This window comes from Vulpes vulpes, chromosome 3 (genome assembly GCF_048418805.1).
Source record: "Vulpes vulpes isolate BD-2025 chromosome 3, VulVul3, whole genome shotgun sequence".
In the NCBI taxonomy this organism is placed as follows: Eukaryota; Metazoa; Chordata; class Mammalia; order Carnivora; family Canidae; genus Vulpes; species Vulpes vulpes.
Genome location: NC_132782.1, coordinates 143,852,328 through 143,866,635, shown reverse-complemented (window position 1 = coordinate 143,866,635; position 14,308 = coordinate 143,852,328). Strand labels below are relative to the sequence as shown.

General features: G+C 54.4%; 1 protein-coding gene across 9 annotated transcripts in view; it reads left to right on the top strand.

Moving 5' to 3' along the window:
* The first annotated feature begins 4,184 nt into the window (after positions 1–4,184).
* Positions 4,185–14,308, top strand: part of NEXN (nexilin F-actin binding protein) — a 52,053-nt gene continuing 41,929 nt past the window's right edge. For 2 of the 9 annotated variants that reach the window (XM_072754798.1, XM_072754797.1), the window contains exons 1-2: positions 4,907–5,046; positions 7,135–7,215. The gene's annotated coding sequence lies outside the window, so the exon portion shown is untranslated. Of the gene's footprint in view, positions 4,229–4,694; positions 5,047–7,134; positions 7,216–14,308 lie in introns of those variants that run through there. The other 7 variants (XM_072754799.1, XM_072754791.1, XM_072754795.1 and 4 more) reach the window with 7 other exon arrangements.

Here is a 14,308-nt window from a genome sequence, read left to right as displayed (position 1 = left end):
ACAAGGCACAGGTGTATGCAGGGTCCAGGGGCCTCCAACAGCCGCTCGTAGCACAGGCGGCCACAGACCTCGGTCACCCAGGGCACTCTGGCGTTGGCAAGCGCGGCACATCGGTGATTTCCAGAACCCTGCTGCTTTGTTTTGTTTTATGAACTCTGCTCTTTTAAATTTTTCTTTTTTCTTTGGATTTACCAACCCTGTAAGAGGATAGGCCCACAGGCTTTAGGAAGGGCTGGCTCTTTAGTCTGGTTAGGAGATGGCTCATCTGAAAAAGGTTGGAGCAGCAGCTGTGTTTGTCACCTGCCGCCGCCTAACAAGTGACCCCAGGTTGAGCAGTTTGAAGCGACAAGCAGCCCCACAGTTTCCGAGGCCCAGGAGTCCAGGAAAGGCGGTGGCCGGCGGCTGTGGCTCAGGGTCTGTTGGCAGCCACTTGAAGGTTTGAGCGGAGCTGGGGGGGTTGCTAAGACCTGCTTACTCGGGGCTGCCGTCCGTCGGGTGTTCGGTCCTCGCCCTGGGGGCCTCGCCCGGGCCGCCCGAGGGCCCTCAAAACTACTGCGAGCATCTCCCAAAGCGAGCGACCCAAGAGGTAGGGAGGCCGAAGCCACAGCGCCTTTACAGCCTAGGCCTGGGAGTGACCTGCCATCGCCCCCTGGTGCCAGCCTGCCACGTCCCTGTCGTCACGCGACGGTCTCACGCAGTGTGGGAGGACGTTACACCGGGGTGTGCACGTCAAAAGGTGGGATCACGTGGGGTCACCTTGGCGGCTGGATACCACCGCAGGGGGGCCGTGCGTCACCTGAGGTGCAGGTAGACCTTTCTCCCGACGCCCGGGGCTCCGCGGCTGGCCGGCTGCCTTGGGCCCAGGGCGTGACCCCGGGGTCCCGCGGTCGAGGCCCGCAGGGGCCTGCTGCTCCCTCTGCCTGCGTCTCTGCCTCTCTCTCTGGGTCTCTCATAAATAAATAAATAAAACCTTAAAAAAAAAAAAAGGTAGAAAGAAAGAAAAAAGACCTTTTCCTTCGGGCAGCGCCGCTGTGGGCTCAGGCCCGGCCGGAATGTGGGTCCGCTCGGCGCTCCGGGACCCCCTTGCACAAACCACGCCGCGGAATCGTCATCGGGAGTTCCGGCTTCTCTTCCTTCGAGGCAAGGAAGGCGGTCAGTGCCGGGTGCCCTGGTGTTTGGAATCTTGTCCTCGACTTTAGACCTCGGTCTCCGCTCGTCCCGGTCGTGATGTTCGCAACCTGCTTCTACCGCGGCTTCGAGGCTCTCCGCCAGGCTCACAGAACTAGGACTCCGTGGCCCGCGGCCGCGATCCCGCCACGCGGGACAGCGGGGCCGAGCGGGCGGGGCGGGGACGGCTTCCACGGGCGCCGCGGCCTCGGGGCCCGACCTGGCGCCCGGCCCGTCCCCGCCTGCAGGTGGCCCCGCGGCCCAGGCCCGCGGCCGGCACCTGCGCTGCGCCGCGCACGCTCGCTCGCCTGCCACAACCACCGGGTCCGCGTCGTAAAATGTGCCAAGAAAGCCAGAAAGCGCCGAGCGCCCGCGTCGCGCGCCCCGCCCTGGCCCGCCGGTCCGCTCCCGCCCCCCTCGGCCCCCGCGGCCACGCGTCCCCACAAGTCCCCGAGGTCCCCGGGCCACGCCGCTCCTCCCCCCGCACCCAGGTTGGCAGCTGTGGGCCCGACTCGTGTTCTGGGCAGACGTGGACCGAGCGCACCTGCCACCTTCCGCGGGAGCCCCCATGTCGACCCCTGCTGTCCCCTGGATCCTCAGTGCCTGGCCCGCCCGCGCATGGGGGGAGTGACCGTGACGGGGGGGTGGAGGGACCGTGACGGGGAGGGACCGTGACGGGGGGTGACCATGATGGGGGGGAGGGACCGTGACGGGGTGAGTGACCGTGACGGGGGGGAGGGACCGTGACGTGGGGGAGTGACTGTGACAGGGGGAGTGACCGTGACGGGGAGGGACCGTGACGGGGAGGGACCGTGACGGGAGGGGGGGTGACCATGATGGGGGGGGAGGGACCGTGACGGGGAGGGAGTGACCGTGACAGGGGGAGTGACCGTGACGGGGAGGGACCGTGACCGTGACGGGGGGGGGGGTGACCGTGACGGGGGGAGTGACCGTGACGGGGGAGGGACCGTGACGGGGGGGGGGACTGTGACGGGGAGGGACCGTGACGGGGGGAGGGACCGTGACCGGGGGGTGACCGTGACGGGGGGAGTGACCGTGACGGGGGAGGGACCGTGACAGGGGTGGGGGACTGTGACGGGGAGGGACCGTGACGGGGGGTGACCGTGACGGGGGGGGGGGTGAGTACCGTGACGGGGAGGGACCGTGACGGGGGGTGAGTGACCGTGACAGGGAGGGACCGTGACGAGGGGGGGGTGACCATAACGGGGGCGGGGGGAGAGACCATGACGGGGGTGTGTGGGGAGAGACCGTGATGGGGGGAGAGACCGTGACGGGGGAGGGACCATGACGGGGGGGGGGGGGGGGAGTGACCGTGACGGGGGGGGGAGTGACCGTGACAGGGAGGGACCGTGACGAGGGGGGGGGTGACCATAACGGGGGGGAGAGACCATGACGGGGGTGTGTGGGGAGAGACCGTGACGGGGGGAGAGACCGTGACGGGGGAGGGACCATGACGGGGGGGACACCGTGACGGGGAGGGACCGTGACGGGGGGGGGTGACCGTGATGGGGAGGGACCGTGACGGGGGGGGGGGTGACCATGACGGGGGTGTGTGGGGAGAGACCGTGACGGGGGGAGTGACCGTGACGGGGGGAGTGACCGTGACGGGGGAGGGACCGTGACGGGGGAGGGACCGTGACGGGGGGGGGGGGGGGACTGTGACGGGGAGGGACCGTGACGGGGGGTGAGTGACCGTGACAGGGAGGGACCGTGACGAGGGGGGGGTGACCGTGACAGGGAGGGACCGTGACGAGGGGGGGGTGACCATAACGGGGGGGGGGAGAGACCATGACGGGGGTGTGTGGGGAGAGACCGTGATGGGGGGAGAGACCGTGACGGGGGAGGGACCATGACGGGGGGGGGGGGGGGGGGAGTGACCGTGACAGGGAGGGAGTGACCGTGACAGGGAGGGACCGTGACGAGGGGGGGGAGTGACCATAACGGGGGGGGGGAGAGACCATGACGGGGGTGTGTGGGGAGAGACCGTGACGGGGGGGTGACCGTGATGGGGGGGAGTGACCGTGATGGGGAGAGACCGTGACGGGGGGGGGGGGTGACCGTGACGGGTGTGGGGTGACCGTGACTGAGTGGGTGACCGTGACGGGGTGGGTGACCGTGACGGGGAGGGACCGTGACGGGGGGGTGACCGTGACGGGGAGGGACCGTGACGAGGGGGGGGTGACCATAACGGGGGGGGGAGAGACCGTGATGGGGGGAGAGACCGTGACGGGGGAGGGACCATGACGGGGGGGCGGGGGGGGAGGGACCGTGACAGGGAGGGACCGTGACGAGGGGGGGGGTGACCATAACGGGGGGGGGGAGAGACCATGACGGGGGTGTGTGGGGAGAGACCGTGATGGGGGGAGAGACCGTGACCGGGGAGGGACCATGACGGGGGGGGGGAGTGACCGTGACGGGGGGGGGAGTGACCGTGACAGGGAGGGACCGTGACGAGGGGGGGGGGTGACCATAACGGGGGGGGGGGAGAGACCATGACGGGGGTGTGTGGGGAGAGACCGTGACGGGGGGAGTGACCGTGACGGGGAGGGACCGTGACGGGGGGGGGGGGGGACCGTGATGGGGAGGGGCCGTGACGGGGGGCGGTGAGGGACCGTGACGGGGAGGGACTGTGACGGGGGGAGGGAGGGACCGTGACGGGGGTGTGTGTGGGGAGAGACCGTGACGGGGTGGGTGACCGTGACGGGGAGGGACCGTGACGGGGGGTGACCGTGATGGGGGGGAGTGACCGTGATGGGGAGAGACCGTGACGGGGCGGGGGTGACCGTGACGGGTGTGGGGTGACCGTGACTGAGGGGGTGACCGTGACGGGGTGGGTGACCGTGACGGGGAGGGACCGTGACGGGGGGTGACCGTGACGGGGAGGGACCGTGACGGGGGGGGCAGGCCCGGCCTAGGCGCCGCCAGAGCTGCGCGGTTGGGGGGGGGTTGCCCCCGCCGTCTGGTGAAGGTGCGCGGGTCCCGTCGGGGCACAGCCTCGGGGCGGGAAGCGCGTGTGGACGCTTAGTGCGGTTCCGAAAAGGTCTTTTCTTTCGTCTTGTTTATTTTTATTTTGTGCAGGGAGCGGGGTCCCCTCCGCGGACAGGTGCCCCCTTGCAGGAGCAGTGCAGGTGTCAGTTCAGGCGGTTCGAGGGACGGGAGGGGCGGGGCTGCAAAGGCCGGGGCGCCCCCAGGCCCCGTGCTCCCCGTGGGCTCTGCCTCCCACCAGAGGAAGGTAGCACCCCCTCCCCCCTCCCCCCTCCCCCCCCACTTTCCTCAGTCGCCGGCCCTTGGCGGTCGAGACGAGCCCCGAGCCCCGACAGCCCGAGCGGCCCGCGCCGCCGCCCCAGGGTCTCGGCCTTCACAGCCCCGCCGAACGGGGGGGGGCTCGGGGTGCTGCTTGGGGAGCCGGGGGCTGGGGGGCCTGCCCGGGGGGCCCAGTCCGCCGCCCCCCGCCCCCCGCCGGGCACCCGCCCCCCGCGACGGGCTCGGCGACCCAGTCGGGCTGCGCCCCCCCGCGGGCGCTACGGCGGAGGGGGTGGGAGCTGGCCCGCGCGCTGGAACAGCTGCCGCCGGCGCTGGGCCCGCCTGGAATGCGGGAGCGGGCTGCGCACCAGGACTTTTATGGAAACTTGCTGCTGGCGGCGGCGGCGGCGGCGGCGGCGGCGGCCAGAGGGCTCCCAGCGGCCGGGGCGGCGGCGGCGCGAGCTCCCCGAGCTCCCCAGCACCCCGACCTCCACGAGCACCCCGGACCTCCCTGGCCTCCCCGAGCACCCGGACCCCCGCCCACACGCGGGCGCAGGACGCGCACGGCCCCTCCGGGCGCCACGAGGACGCGCGCCCGTCGCCGGGTCCTGGCGGGTGAGCGGGGTCGGGGGGCGGAGAGCGTGGGGCGGGAGCGGGGCCGACCGCGGAGGGGTCGGGGCCCCCGCGGGGCAGGGCGCGGGCTGCGGGGCGAGGCGCGGCCCCCGGAGCCCGCGTCCGCCGTGTGTCCGCGGCTGGGGCGGGGGGGGCTGCGCTCCGGGCCCGCGCCCCGAGTTTGGGCGACCTCGGCGGCGGCGCCCCCCACCCCGAGCCCCGCGGGGCCGAGCGCGCGCGGACCTGGGCCCGCAGGTGTGGGTGCCGTCGGCCCGCCCCGCCTGCAGCGCCGTCCTGCCCGGCCGCCCCGCGGGGGCTGCGCCGGCCCCTCCCTCCCCCTCCAGGGCATCTTTGTCCGGGGCGGGGGCGTCGGGAGCTGGGGCGCGTGCCGCGGTCACCCCCGGGCCCCTCGCTCGCGCTGCTTTCCGGGAACGCGACGCCCGGTGCAGCGCTGCACACGTGCGGGCGGCGGGAGGACGCGGCGGGGGGTCCCTGGGGTCCCCGCCGCTGACCCCCCCGACCCCCGGTCCCCGTGTGTGTTGGAGGGACCGTCGCGCGAACAAGGGGGGGGGGCGGGGGCCGGAGAGTGAGCGGGCCGCGTCCCGGCGGGGGTCCGGCGGGGGGTCGGGCGGGGGCGCACCGGGGCTCCGGGAAGAGCCAGCTCCGCGCCGCGCTCAGCCCGCTTGGTCCACGGATCCACGCAGCGGGCGGCGGGGTGGGGTGGCGCTGGTGACGCCACGCGTGGCCGAGGGGACCCCTGGGCCCCCCAGTCCTCGAACAGCTCAAGCAACGGGCGTAGGAAACCACCACCAACCTCAAGATACTCTGGGCCTGGGTTGCAGGTGTGCTAGGGACGGGCCTGATGACCGGGGGGAGGGGCGAGGTGCTTAGGGCACATGGACTCGGTTATTTCATAGGGTTAGTTAACAAGATGCTTCCTCACAGCAGTTAGCCCCCCTCTCCCCCGTTTTGGAAGATGTTTTCTGTTTTGAGTGGAGTAATTCAAAGAGCAACGTGGGGAACTGTGTGTTTATGTGCAACGACTCCTGTAAGGAGACCTAAGCGAGACCCCGACACAATTCCTTCAAATCCAGCTTCCCCTCGGTACAGGGTGGGGGTAATTAGTGTTAATATTCACACTTCTGAATCCACTTGAGGCTGAGCTGTAGTGAACGGCAATTTTTCTTGCTCACCTTCAATGGAACCTGTGCTATTTTTGAGAGTTTGATATGTAAGGCCCATCATTGTCAAAATGTATGTCATCCTGAGGTGGCTATATTTAGCATCAACAAAGGAATGCGTTATCTAGGCTTTGAACAGTATTTTTCCCCTGAAATTACACTTGAAGTATTCAGGTTAGGGTTTCATTTATGAACAAAATGAAAACGGGGTATGTATATTTGGAAGAGATTAATTGGGGATTTAGAGTGACCTAAAATGACATACTTCATTTAGAGGGGGGAAAAAACCCCTGTTATTTTTGAACTACACTAAAGGCACATAAAGGTATTGTTTAAATGAAAACACAAGCCTGCAAGAAAGAAAACAAAGCAGTAAATGTTGGAAAGTACGGAAGAGGCAGATGTCTAAAAGTTTTATGGGCTAGAGGAGTCAGTACATTTTATGATATGTAGGCCATCTACACACAAGCAGCATCCTGGCAGTCAGCTTTATAATTTAGGAGAACGACCTGCAACATTAACAATTTCACATATTTCTGTTCTTATTTAATCAGCTTGTGATCTGTATCACCTGCGGAGTTCCTTTCACGTTCTCTTCTGGCTTTGTGATTGCAAAATTACGCGTTATTTACATACACTTGGAATGTTGTATTTTCTCTTCTGTTTTAATATTCAGTGCATGGTTTGGCTGGACTTAGGGCCGTATACTTTCTACACTCTAGGATGAGTGCATTTTTATCCTGAAATCCAACTTATTTAGCTTCCCGTAAAATGGACGTTTTTTTGTTCTAAAGTTAACATAACCATAATAAATGTATGGTCACAAATGATCAAGAATGGAAAAGGGGGCTTCCAAAAGGTGACCCGCATACTGTTAGTGTTTTGATGTATTTCCTCTTCTTCCCTCCAGGCACAGGACCTTGTCCCTTGCATTGCTGAACCTCAGCGAAACTGTGTGGCCACAAGTCCCCGGTGTGGTGTCTGCCATCCAGTAAGTGCTCAGCGCCCCCTCTTCCCCCCCCCCCACCCCTTTGATTTTTCCTTCTTGTCCTCTCCTCCTTCTGCTGTCAGATTAGAAGACAGATTGCGGCTCCCTGGGCCACATTTTGAAGTTGGTGAAATTTGACTTCCATCTTCCTTTCTGTGCCTCTTTCATGTCCTTTCCTCCCCTTTGACTGTGGCCTCCTTCTTTTCAGGCCAAACTAGGCCTCCCTTTGTCTCTCCGTTTTTCTCAGCGCCGCCTGTTCCTTTTGATCAGGGGCCACAGATTGGCGGCCAGAAAGCCACCTTCAGCCACAAAGCCCCACTTTAAAAATTGGTACATTTTATGATAAAAATATGGATTTCCAGCCTCTCTTGAAGAACTAGGTCATTTCTGTACAGCAACAGTACCCTGGGACTAAGTGGTGCCTCCCCGTCCGGGTGCACACACCCCCTTTGACACCGTCTCCGCTCCCCCATTACCTTGCGACTCACTTTGTCACCTGTCACTGACACTACCTTGCGTTAACTCACCTGACCCTGGACTCTAGAGCATGCAGGCCCTTGGTGTGAGTGTGAGGCAAGTGTGGCCCTCGGCGTTAAGAACCTGGACTTTATTTATTTATTTATTTATTTATTTATTTATTTATTTATTATTTATTTATTTTCAAGATTTTATTTATTTGTTCATGAGAGACACAGAGAGAGAGAGAGGCAAGGGACATAGGCAGGGGGAGGAGCAGGCTCCATGCAGGGAGCCCGAGGTGGGACTCAATCCCGGGACCCCAGGATCATGTCCTGAACCAAAGGCAAAGCTCAACTGCTGAGCCCCCCAGGGATCCCCTGGAACCTGGACTTTAAGTGGTGTAGATCTATTCCAGTTAGGTCACGGAGGGCTCCTGGGGGGCTCAGTCGGTTAAGCATCTGTCTTTGGCTCAGGTATGATCCTTGAGTCCCCAGAGTGAGCTCCACATCGGCCTCCCCATTCAGCAGGGAGTCTGCGTCTCCTCCTGACCCTCCCCCATCTCATGCTCTGTCTCACTGTCTCTCAAATACATAAAGTTTTTTTTTTTTTAATATGATCCTGGGAATGAGAAGAAGAGGTTAACGTTCATTGACTCTAATTGCTAGTGTCAGTTGGAGCTGGAAGAGACCGCGTAGGGCTAACTAAAATATTTTGACTGCTGGGATTTTAGCATCGGGTAGGTATTTCTGGGAAAGAAATCTTCCCTAGGAACTCTTAAAATAATCCTCAACTTTCTGCATCCTGGAAGTGTTGAGGAGAGTTTTTTGACCCCTAGACATTGGCCATAAAGAGGAATAACTCCTGGTCCTCGTCTGCCTCCACAGCCTCCCTTGGTTTGGAGGCCCAGGTCTGCCCATTCCCAGCTGTGGCCTCCAGGGAAAGGCTGTGTCCACTTGCCCAGCCTCCTCCAGATGCTACCACGTCCGTATGCTTTGGAAACTAGCTTCTGGTTTTCATGAGACCTAGTGTAATGTAAATCTACTCCATTTTATTTTCTATTCATTTGTTTATGCATCCTCATAATCAGCCCTCTTTTTGGAGAATTATTTTTTAAGATCTTATTTATTCACGAGAGACACACAGGGAGAGGCAGAGAAACAGGCAGAGGGAGAAGCAGGCTCCCTGCAGGAACTCGATGCTAAACTCCATCCCAGGACCCCTGGATCACGACCTGAGCCAAAGGCAGATGCTCAACCACTGAGCCACTCAGCCACTGAGTCCCTGGAAATGTTAATCATGACTTTTATTTGGACTGTCTTCTGGATCAGTTTTCCCGTTAGGTTTTTGTTATTCATCCACTCACTCAAATATGAATTGAGTTTGTACTGTGTCCTTGTTGTGTGAGACACTAAGGATAAAGAACAGAGAAGAGCAGCATTCTTTTAAGGGGCTGATAGTGTGATGAACGCTCTTTGAAGACTGTCACATACAGTTGTACGAGTGCAAAGTGTTCTACGTTATTAATACAGGAGAATGGCAAAGCAGGTTGAAAATGAGATTCTTGGTCATCATTGAGGAGTTGTTTATTGGTGCGAAAAAACATCTCACTATTTCAAATAGATGAAATAGGATCTAATTTAATATTTTTGAATTGTGACAAGTTTATAACTGGTTTTATAACATTTTTGAAGTATAAGATTATAATTTTCATTAACTAAATGTAATGAACTTACTTTGTTTTTAAGGGTGTATTTCTGCTATAGTGAAAAGTGATAAAAATTTAGGCTCACATTTTATGAAGCTCAAAACAGTGTTTGTTCCAAAGACTAAAGAGATAGGGTGTATGTTTTTTAAGACTTTATTTATTTGAGAAAGAGAGAGAGAGAGAAAGAGAGCAGGCGGGAGGGTGGGAGAGAATGTAAGCAGAGGGAGAGGAAGAAGGAGAAGCAGACTCCCGGCTGAGCAGGGCTTCATGTTGGGCTTGATCCCAGGACCCGGGTATCAGACCTGAGCCAAAGGCAAATACTTAACCAAGTGAGCCACCCAGGCGCCCCAGAGCCAACTAGACGCCCCAGAGATAGGTCTTAACATTTACTTGTAGCATATAGTTAACTGTTCTAAAATCTTAAAGGGGCGTCTGGGTAGCTTTGAGCCTTTGGCTCAGGTGATGATCCTGGCGTCCTGGGTTGGAGCCCCACAGGAAGCCCTGCTCAGTGGGGAGTCTGCTTCTCCTCTTCCTCTGCCCCTCCCACTGTTCATGCTCTCTCATGCACCCTCTCTCTCAAATAAGTAAAACTTAAAATATAAAATCTTAAAAGTTGAGACAAAGAATTTACTTGAGTTTAATGAACTGCAGATTTAAAGCTGTCAGGCTTGACAGTGCTATTCCTTGAGAAAGGAGATAACACATTAACACAATGAAACAGCTATTTTAAATGATAGCTATGATTTAAACATTCTTTTCTTGGTGCCTGCGTTATTTGTTATCTTGAAATATTTTAATTGCATGTCTAAAAAGTCAAGGAAAATAAATTTAGAAGATATAGAGGTCAAAATAGAGGCAGTGAAATTCTAGAACAGAAATACTAGCATAGTTTTAGATCTGTTGTACTTAATGTTACCTCCTACTATGAGACTTACATATTGTCTCACAGCTTGAGCTTAATACCTTAATATTCAACCTGGAGATTATAACAGCCCCAAATTATACTCTATTCTTAAAACACATTTTATCAGGCTGTTAAGTCATTCTCAAAAGCTTCTTGAAGCTTATTTCACTATTTGGTGTGCCTATGGATACCAGTATTAATATTATCATTGGGCATATTTTGTGTATATTTATATGTATGTATGTCTTGTATACTTAAATTAGGTAAAAATGGTGAATGATAGAGTGAAATGAGTAGTTGAGTAAGTCAAGAAACTTGGAGTCTAGTTTCTTGTTCTCTGAACAGCTTCCAACCTGTATAAGTCACTAAACCTCTTTGTGCCTCCTGTTCATATGGTAAATGAAGGGGTCGGACTAAATGATCTTTTTTTTTTTAAGATTTATTTGAGAGAGAGAGAGCACGCACGGGCACGTGCGCGCGCACACACACACACACACACACACACACACATGCGCGCGCCTGTGGGAGGAGGGGCAGAGGGAGACAATCTTCAGGCTGACTTCCTGCTGAGCTCAGAGTTCAACACCGGGACTCAGTCCCGAGACCCATGAGATCATGGGTCTGAGCTGAAACCAAGACTCCAACACTTAAGCATCTCTACCACCCAGGCGCCCCAGACTGAGTGATCTTTAAGATCCTGAGATAATGAGCTCCCAAAATCCTATTCTTAGCCACATCTGAACAGACCCCAGATGTAATTCTGACAGGTAGTATAAAACCTGTTCAAAACTAAACTCCTTTTCTGACCCTTCAAACACATTGTCAAGCCTAATGACAATCAGTGGTAACTGCCAGCTTATTCGCTGAAACGAGAACCGTCGAGTTAATTAATTCTTCACGGTATTCCTCTTCTCTCCTCTCCCTGTCCAAATCTAATTGGCCGGAGCTCTTGCGGTAGTAACCCCCCTACCAGGTAGGTTCCCTGGAAGCAGGGCCTTTACCTTTTGGTTCACTTCCATCCCTGCACAGCCCAGGATAGCGTCTGGCTTATTGATAGACACTTGTTAAATCAGGGGGTGAATGGATCGCCATGTCCTGTCAATTCCACTTCCGAAAACGTCTCTTCCAACTTTTCATTCGTGATGCACTCTGCTTGTCCTCTTGCCTGTAATCTTCCCCTGTTTACTTCAGTTTTCTGTACGCCTGTCAGAGTGCTTTTTCTTTGTAAGAATACATCTCTGATTCACATTCTTATTTTAAAAAAATCCTTCTCTGCATCCCCATTGCCTGTAAGATCAAGTCTAAACTTTCTTAATAGAACATTTAGGAATCTTCCCAGTCTGCGCCCAGCCTGTCTTTCTGGTTTCACCCCAGGGTTCGCTGGCCAGCTTACAGCTCCCTAAACTGGCAGTGGGTCATCAGGCACTGGTGTTTTTGTTCATGTTACTGCTTTTGTCTCCATGGGTGAAATCCTATTTTTCTTAAATCCTATTTATCTTTCAAGGTCTAAATCAAATGTCACCATCTCTGGGTAACTTTTCCTAGCCCCAACCCTCTCCTTCATCCCACCATTGTCTTTTCCACAACTTTTCCATGTTTCTATAGCCCTGTATATATGCTATTATAGCGCCTCATACTTTGTGTTATAATTATGTGTGGTTCCATCTCTTTCTCCCAACAAATCTACTTGATTTCAAAGGCTATTTTATACATTTTGTATCCCATGGACATGCATGATGTCTGTACAAACTACGTTCTCCTCACAAAAATAATGTATTGTAAATACAGACCAAATGTGTCAAATTTGAAAAAACATACAACCTTTTTGATAAATCCTACGGTAATATGCTATAGGCTATAGTAATATTGCAGTATAGTTTCTGGAACCTATGATGGGTACTCTGTTGTCTTCATTTGACATGAATGATTGCTGTGTTAGAATGGAACCGTTAAAGCCCTTCATCATCCCAGCCTTCTTTATTATGACCAAGCTCTTGTTGATGAGCTATGTGTTTAGCCTTATCCTTTGGTATTTTTTTCTCTACTCATTCTTTTTTTTTTTTTCTCTCTACTCATTCTTGATAACAATTCATCTGGCTCTCCTGCGGTCTTAAACCCTTGGAACTGTGCGGAGGGGCTCAATTGTTGTGTTGCTGCTGCCCCCTGAAGGTGGCCAAGGACATCACACCCGCCTGTGCGGCGGATGGGAAATCCACTTAATACTAGATTTAGGCAAAGACTGTGAGATTCCCTCCCCATATAAAATCCTTTGGCGTTCAGGTTACCGACTATAGGAATTAAGTCATTCAAATACTTCATTTAGCATTCTAAAACAGTGAGGCAGTGCTCAGTCCAACGACTCCCTTTGTTGAATGAGAACTGACATTTGATACAATCTTCTTTCCTATAATTCAGACAATCTCAGAATATGGTTTTAGAATCCCTGGGAGTTGGGATGCCTGGGTGGCTCAGGGGTTGAGCCTCTGCCTTCTGCTCAGGTCGTGATCCTCGGGTCCCGGAATCGAGTCCCGCATCAGGCTCCTGCAGGGGAGACTGCTTCTCCCTCTGCCTGTGTCTCTGCCTCTCTCTCTCTGTGTCTCTCATGAATAAAAAAAAATCCCTGGGAGTCTCCAAGACCCTCCAGGGGCCCATGAAGTCCTTCCTTTCCCAATTACGTATCTTTATGAGGCCATGTCTTTGAATACTTCAGTCAAAACAACATATCACAATAGTTTGAATGCAGAAGCAGGTGTGAGAATGTGCCTTTTATTGAGCCAGAATTAGAGAGATGTGCAAAAAAAATAAAACAATGCCACTCTTATTCTTTTTAATTTTGAAAATTATTTTTCATAAAATATTTTTGTTGGTATACAATGGGTTTGTTACTATCTTCTTCGGAAGACTTTAAAAGTAACTACTAAAAAAAATGGCAAGTTCTTATTTGATGAAGTCATTAATAAGATTAAATTACATATAAATGTACGGATTTTTTTCTTTAATGTAAGAGTTTTTTTTTTTTTAAGCTGCAGTGCTTTGCAGGGAAGACCTGGAGTCTCTATACTAAGTAAAGATGAAGAGTGGAAAGAGTGTTTTAATTTACAATATATCAAATAGCTGTAGATATAATCTATTAAAAAGTTCACAAAGGCTTCTCAGTATGGTCCAGACATTAAGCCCTGAGCTCATAAAGCTTGATAACCATTCCTCTAATTCATAGCCTTTCTTCTACTAGAGGCGTTTTTAACAGAGAACTTATTTTTATATGTGTTCACATTTTCAGATGTTATTTAAATGAATCACTTTCTAACTAAAAATGTTAGCATCATTATATTGGTAATTATCTTTTATCCCATCTAGACTGAGCTCCATAAAAAGAGATATTTTAGCAGCACCTGGGTGGCTCAGCTGGTTTAGCATCCAACTCTTGATTTCAGCTCAGGTCATGATCTCAGGGTTGTGAGCTTGAGCCCTGTGCTGGCCTCTGTGCTGGGTGTGAAGCCTGCTTAAGATTTTCTCCCTCCCTTCCCCCTCCCACATACTCCCTTAAAAAAAAAAAAAAAAGCAAGATTTTATTCATCTTGTCATCTTGCTAGTGCCTTACACTGTGTCTAGCACATTGTAGAAAGATGTTCAGTGAGTTTCTTAAATTAATAAATATTCATTTTAGCTAATTTCATCTCTTCCTATTTATTTTTACTTCCTTCATACTCCTAACCTCTAAATGTGTGGACTAACATGCAAACCACCTACTGTGTGGCCCATTTTAGGGACTCAGTTGTTAGTTTTCACTCTTCTCCTTTATTCATTCTAGAGATTCCAGGTTTTCCTGTGATGTACTGTAGCTTTATTTATTTTTATTTTTTATTTTTTAAAATTTTAAAAAGATTTTATTTATTCATGAGAGACACGCACAGAGAGAGATAGGCAGAGACACAGACAGAGGGAGAAGCAGGCTCCATGCAGGGAGCCTGATGTGGGACTCAATCCTGGGACTCCAGGATCACGCCCTGGGCGGAAGGCCAGCGCCA